Genomic DNA, 7,389 nt, shown 5'->3' with positions numbered 1-7,389 from the left:
ATTCATCCATCTTCAGAACCATACATTGGGCGTGACTCAGAATTTGAAGATATGGCTCGTGGAGAAAGTTCAGTGAACAACAAAGAACTTATTCGATATGGGCAGATCGGTACTTTGCTTGATTGTACGATCGAAGATGAAGACTACATCTATTTTGATCCTGCCTGGGATGTTGATTTTACTATATTTATCAATGAGACTGCTAGGGATCGAGCGATGGTGCAGAAATTGATGAAGGATAGTCCAGGGAGCGTGAGCGACTGGATAGACAAAATGGTGTATGAGGAGTCCTTGAAACCTAAGTTAGCAAGGAAAATCATATACGCCTGATGGCCCTTGAGGAGTCCTTGTCTAAGTTATTAAGGGAAACCATACGCCTGATGGCCCTTTCTATTGGTACTGGTTTGTTGTAAACTAAGCTAACTGCGATGTTTGTAGAACTTAATTATATTTGGAGAATTATTTAGTGTGGTATGTGGAATGGTGGTTACTTGAGTTTTAGTTTTACCATATATGTAGTAGAACATGGCAACCTAGAATCAGACATAGTTATCAATCGCATGTTAATTTGTGCGGAGATCTTCAAAAGCGTCAAGTGAAGAATGAAGTCACTAAACAAGTGAAAATCTGGGCAGCGAAATGGATTTTAAAATTTATTGACATTCTCTAGAAAAGGTACCGTTGGCACAGAAAACCATTAAGAGCATCCGCAAAAAAAAAAAAACCATTAAGAGAACGCACGGAGTATTTGAAACGGGAACCACTTTGGGTAATACTTTCATGTTGGAGAAATCAAAGGAGAAATCAAACGGGAAAGAAGTACACAGGAAGGAGTGATCGCTCGTGGTGTCCACGTCTGCTGGGCTCCAGCCCGTGGGTTGGGCAGGAGGTGTCGATGGGAGAGAAAAATAAAAGGAGAAGGAAAGGGCGCTCGCTGAGGGAGGTGTTATCTGGACACGTTTTTACTCATCATCCCTTCCTCACGAAGCAAACCCCATATCCCTCCTCTTCCGTCTCTCTGGCACACGTAGCATCCGCATCTCTCTCGTCGCCTCCGCCCCTTCTCCTCCCCGTTCCTCTCTCCTAGCCGAGCTCCGGCCTTGCTCGTCATCCCTTCCTCTTGAGAAAGAGTACGGGCCCATCGTTGCGCCTCAGTCGCCACAAGGACATCGGGTGGAGGGGATCCGGTGCGAACGACGCACATCTCGGCCCCGTAGCAGGAGCGGGAGGTGTCGGCGGCGGAGATGGTCGATGTGGAGCCTCTTTTTCCCGCGATCTGGTCCTCCCCATTCATGGCCATTGGCAGGAGGGTCCCCTCGGATTTATTCCATCCTCGGAGGTGGCAACCGCCCTAGGAGGGGCGGTGCACGGGCACGGCTATCTTGGTGGTCGTGATGTTGTTCCGCAACTGGTTCGCCTTCGGGTCGGCGCCACAGATGAGGCCTGCTGTTGCGACCTTGCCCTCGTTCCCGCGGCGACGGACTACCCCCCAAGATGAATGGCTCTTCAAGTCGAAGCCACGGACCATGCCATGCGCCAGCTCGTCATCTATGTCGACCTCCACTCTGGCTCACGTGGCTCCGACGCCAAGCGGGAGGAGAAGGTGAGTTTGAATCTGTCCGGTCTTCCTATTTCGACCCCCCGTCCCTCTCTCTCTCTCCCTCCCTCCCTCCCTCCCTCCCTCCCTCTCTCTCTCTAGTCTAAAAGAAAATCTCCTTTTTGTTTAAGTGCTTACAAGGTGTTCGATGAAAGAGCCTGTACTTGTGTGATGTTTATACTTTATACTCGTATAAGTATCTTAATGCAACTTGTAACCTTGCCATTCTAATCTAATTATGTCCATTATCTTCAAATTTTTTTCAAAGGGTAATGCCCAGCTCATTTGATGGGTCACTTGACTTCTTTACGGTTATGCCACCTAATCCGTTGGATATATCCAAGGATGAGGAGCACTGCTTATTGTCCCTTTTAGTTGAGTATTTAGAGCAATGTGAGGGACATTGGGACCCAGGGAGAGTTCCAGAATCAATGTACAAGCATTTGCAACTACTGCTTCATATCATGTTGCATTTACAAATTAATATCATCTGTGAGCAAGCGTACATTTTGGTGAAAGCTGTTGTGGCAAGTTCTGGTGCGTTTGACGAGAATTTTGCGGAGATTGATGCATGGTTTGGTTTTCTTGCCTGGTTATGAAGCCAAAATTGTGTGTAGAGCCTAGAAGTTCAATCCTCTAATAAATTGTCACACATTGTGATCCCTTTCATCTGCGATGTTGTCTCAGTGGTTGGGAACAATCTGTACAAATACCAAGAGCACATGCGGAAGTTCATCTTTAAATCAGGCCAACTTGAAGGTACTATTTTCTTTGGTGAGATGAATGATAGTATTACGCTTTTCTGAAATTCATCTCATATGGTTTCACTTTCATATTGATCATTAGCTGGTTTGCTAGGTTGTTAGGTTCCATCTGATCTGATATAATGCCATATATCTATGTTATCGGTACCTGTAGGTTGTGGTGCAAAACAACATGGAAAATAGATGTCTGATTTTCAGTAAACTTTTCACGTGTCACCTGAAATTCAAGGAGTTGAGAAACTAATATTTGTTTTGTTCTGTGCTGACATCCTCATACGGCCTTAAGTCCAAGGTCCTTAGTTGCTTAATTACGCCTGCTTATGTGTCTTCATTTTGGTGTCGCTGGATTATTATAGTGCAATTCAGTAGTAGTCATTCTTGGCACTGCTAAATTCTATTTGGAGTGCTGGCATAAGTACTAAAACAAAAACAACCTTATATAACTTCTTGTGCATCATCATATGCGTGTCCGGACCACTTCAGGGAGGCATGTTGTGGAAGCATCAGGTTGAAGGCTTGTGCTAAGTGGGAGATATGGTGAAAGCGGGAAAGGGGAAAGGCTCCAGATTGTTGGATTTGGACTCTGCATGGAAAATGTTTGTCGGCCTGACAGGCTAGGATTGGGCACTTCTCCGGGTTGCTCTTTGCTTATACAGGCAAAAAGTTATATCGCATTTCCACCGACTACAGTTCATCTCTACATTCTAGCAAGTATGTTAATTGAAGAGCTTTTCTCATTGTCATAGAAGATAATTTGATAGATTCAAAACATATCTATCTATTTTTGCTAATTTCTTTGTTTTTTAAGTAGATGGTAATTTCTTTTAAAAAAGGAAGTAGGATGGATGGTTATATAAAGAGAATTTTTGTACATGGGTACCTTTATTTACTATAGTTTGGAGTGAAATAATAGCAAGTTCTAGAAATTAGAAGGATTTCGATGCTAATCCTGAGACACCAAAGGATTGCACTATTAGTAGCGGTTTGAATGTAAGGAAACAAGTTGTTTTACGGAAGATAAGAATATTTATCTGTTTGTGGTGATAGAATATCTTTTTGGGTTTGTATAAGACACTAAGACTATGGTGACAACTACATATCTCTGGATTCGGTTGACGTTTACCTAATGCCCATATACTCTGTGTTCATTTTTCATGCAGGTTTCTCTATGAAGATTTGGGTTGTTAGTGATGTTCAAGTCCAATGGTATCCTGTATAAATGCACTGCTATGTTGGTTTCCTCAATCCAGATAGTTGCATGGGTGTAGTCACTTGTGTATAAGCAACAAAATATATTGCACTCCCACTGATCATAGTGCATCTCTACATTCTCAGCAGGCATGACATACCACACTTCTTGAAAAACTACTTACATAAACATATTAAGGCACGCATACATTTCAGTTTTGACACATTTGGTTTGCAGCATGCTGATGTTGTTGATCACGGATGGAGCCATTGCGCTGCTCTCTTTGGCAATCTCATGGCTTCTCACACTACAGGAAACAACTAATTTGCCTTCAGGGGTCGTCTTTGCCGCCAGCTTTCCGTTGGGTAGATGTCAAAGAAAAGGTTTGCCGTCCTCTGCAGACGACAAAGAAAAACTGACTGCAAAATAGCCTTTGCCATCTACCGAAAAAAAACACAGACGACAAAGAGCTACCATATATGAATAAGCACTTAAGCAGTTCTGGGTCGTACGTTTCCTTGACCGCATGCTTTTCCTTCACCGAGTACGTTTCCTTAGCATGTCCACCTATGCATTATTGGATTTTATATTTAAACAAAACAAAATCTCTTTGCCGTTTGTGGGTTCGAGGATGATGGCAAAGATGGAGTAAACTGACGGTAAAGACGAAATCGCCTGACAGCAAAAGATGCAAACTTTGCTGTCTGTTATTTTTTGGCAGACGGTAAACTGTAGTTTGGCTGACGACAAAATCTTTGTCGTTTGTCCGATAAAAAGTTGACGGCAAAGTATTCTTTGCCGATTTAGCCTTTGCCGACACACTTTGCCGTCAACCAGCTGACAGCAAATTCTTTGCCGTCTGTAATACTGCCTTTGTCGTCTGTACAAGCCTGACGGCAAACTAGCTATTTCCTGTAGTGTCAGGGTTGAGTGAGGCAAAGAGCCCTCGATGTGCAGCTCTTGCCTCTCTTCTATTGCACCATCCATCACAGAGCAGGTCAAACGCTCAGCCAGCATAACCATGTTAAGGAAGGGCACCATATATCTTTCCAATATTCAGTTAAAAAAACTTTTCTTGCATAAATGTTGTTGGGATGTTTCTGAGGTAAGATACGTACCTTGGATATGATACTCACTTTGCTGGGTCTCATGTACGAATATTATTTCCACAGTAACACATTTTCTTGTCCTCTGTGCACATTGATACATTGTCGGTCCCTGATTTTGGTGAATACTGATTATGTCTTCGCTTTTGTACTACTGTTCAAGTTATAAATCATCTCTGGGCCTAATCTATTATTTTATATTATCAGATCAAAACAATTGTCTTCCGATTTATCCATTTGGGAATCAATTCTTGGAAATTTCCTGTTGGAATTCTTTTGGTTTCCCTTTATTGTCTTCAGACCTCTCCTTCTCCATCACCTCCGTTGTTTGCTTCAAAAACAGTAATCACATGCCAGCCTCTTATGGTGTGTCTTCTTCAACATTAACAATAAAATCTAATATTCAACTTTTCTATCTGATTAAATATTGCCTGTAATTTTGCATTTTAGATAAGAATTGCCTCATTCTTAATTGATGGAGTTGCGCCTCACAGTGCCACATTTGCTGACTCCTCAGTTAACAGTTTGTCGTGTACTCTCAAAGAGTTTGATCTATTAGTTCCATTTGATGCTGAAGAAATGTGAAGTGCAGTGCAACTAGGACCGCTTGCTCCGAGTAATCATTTTCAGCAGCAAGACTTCATGTAGAGGACCTACACTTTTGTGAATCACCATAGGCAAAGTGTACACGGCTAAACCTTGACAAAGATACCCCTTGCTTCCTTTTTAGATATACATAGCGTTAAGATTGTTCTTTTTTTTTGCTGAATTCGATTACTTTTGAACAAGCCACCGTATGTAATGTAGCTTCTATATAACCTTCTGCCACTTTCCTAAGTTTGATCTGCTTCTAAATCCATGGTTTGTCCTGGCTTACTGTTGCCTAATATGCACGTGATGGTATAAACAGGACAGTGAAAGGGGCGCCTCACAATTTAGTGATTACTGGTTGCGTGTCGAAGCCAGTGAGTTCTCTTATCTTTATATCTAAAACATAAAGGAGCACCAAATTTTTGAAGGCTAATTGGCTAATTAATCAGAAGGAGAGAAGAAAGTGAAATAATATTTTGTTTGTAAAATATTGCAGCATGCATCTTTATGCTTTTGTTTTTGATCAACATGTGTTCCATGGCTTTATGGCAGTTTTGAAAGTGATATGCTTGTCTTTTAGGGTGTTACTATGGGGCGGAGGAAAGGAGAGGAGAGAGGAAATATTTGAAAGTGATATGCTTGCCTTTTAGGGTGTTACTATGGGGCGGAGGAAAGGAGAGGAGAGATCAAGGTGCCGTTTGCAAGCGATGAAAAACTTACATGTATGAATAGTTTCACGTCTCAATATTTCCATACAAGCCCTCAAAGCGCCCTTTCCATATTTACATACAAAAGGATCATTGCCAAGCAAAGATGACTTGACTCCATTTCTGGCACACTCATCTTAGTTAATTGTGAATTATGAAACTGTTTTTCACATGAGATATATTGACTACAAAAAACGTTGAACAACTCTATGACTTATTTTTAAACAGGGGAAATATGTCATGAGATGAATTCTTGGCGCAGGTCGAGTAGTTCAGAAAGGATCTATGGGAGATTCATGGAAGTCATGCTGGAAAGAGGCGAATTCTATGCCAACCCTGCTGCGTGTATATATGTGAAGAGACTAAAGATGGCCCCTCTACTGCACGAGAGAAGAATTCCAAAGATGATCCCACCGGGACAGAAGAGGTGATTGATATTGGGGCTGGCGGTGATTCTTTGGTCAGATTGGAGGTTTTGAGCTGGAAGTCATCCTGATTAGTTGTTATATATTGCAGCTCAGAGGAATTAGTTAAGTTATCTGCATACTAGTGGTGTATGTGGTATACTAAAGATTCAGAGAATTTCTGATTTTATTTGGATGGAATGTGGTTTATGCATGAACTGTGCTTCTTAATATACTGGATCTTATTTTGGCTTGCAATGGGTTTCACTGAATTTTCATTGGAAACAGAGAAATTCAGAGTCTTTTCTCTTTATTTCCAGAGTACACAATATTTCATATTTTATTTTTGAAAGGAGACAGAGAAACAACATATTTGAATTCTTTATAATAATAAAAGAAGTACGTAGACCTCCTTTCCAAACATCCACGTGTATTTCATATAGAGAAAATACATTGCACACTGATCCTGTAGACACTAGATCCTCTCAATACAAAACATGTCAGCATCTTCAATTTGATCACTACACCACTGGCTTACGACTTACTACATCCTTCATCTTTTTTTGTACACTTAAAAACAAGACTTCCTACATCCTCCATTTAATACAACATATTGTCCTTCTAATCAGAGCTCCTGAATCCTGTATAAGCGAGTTTTTCTGTTAGAGAGGAACCTCACATACTATCATATCAGAGAAGAACCAAGACACACATTATCATATCAGAGAAAACCAAGACACACACAATCATATCAGAGAAGAACTAAGACACATACTATCATATTGTAGGTACTATAATGCCACAAAATTGAACGGATGGAACTTAACTCACGCAGAACACTGAAGATGAGAACTGAGAAGGTTCCTTGGCATTGATAGTATTCAAAGAAACAGTGCATTCTGAATTGGCATATCAGAAATCTTTTTGTGTGGGGTCTATAGCCAACGAGATGATCCAATAGACAACCGCCAGGCAAAATATTGGAGGATACAAACAGGAAGAATATCCCAAGCCAAGAAATAAACAAGATT

General features: G+C 41.2%; 1 long non-coding RNA gene across 6 annotated transcripts; it reads left to right on the top strand.

Moving 5' to 3' along the window:
* The first annotated feature begins 955 nt into the window (after nucleotides 1-955).
* LOC119333360 lies at nucleotides 956-6,611 on the top strand. 6 transcript variants are annotated; one of them, XR_005161184.1, is made up of 5 exons: nucleotides 956-1,603; nucleotides 2,285-2,356; nucleotides 2,845-3,072; nucleotides 3,522-5,022; nucleotides 5,107-6,611. It is a non-coding gene; the product is annotated as an uncharacterized LOC119333360 (long non-coding RNA). The 6 variants fall into 6 exon arrangements; XR_005161182.1 differs by having other exon boundaries at nucleotides 3,522-5,621; nucleotides 5,828-6,611; XR_005161180.1 differs by having other exon boundaries at nucleotides 3,522-5,969; nucleotides 6,217-6,611.
* The last annotated feature ends 778 nt before the right edge of the window (nucleotides 6,612-7,389 follow it).

This window comes from Triticum dicoccoides, chromosome 1B, assembly GCF_002162155.2.
Source record: "Triticum dicoccoides isolate Atlit2015 ecotype Zavitan chromosome 1B, WEW_v2.0, whole genome shotgun sequence".
NCBI classification, from domain to species: Eukaryota; Viridiplantae; Streptophyta; class Magnoliopsida; order Poales; family Poaceae; genus Triticum; species Triticum dicoccoides.
Note: the sequence above shows the minus strand (reverse complement) of the source record. Positions and strands in the feature narration are given on the sequence as shown.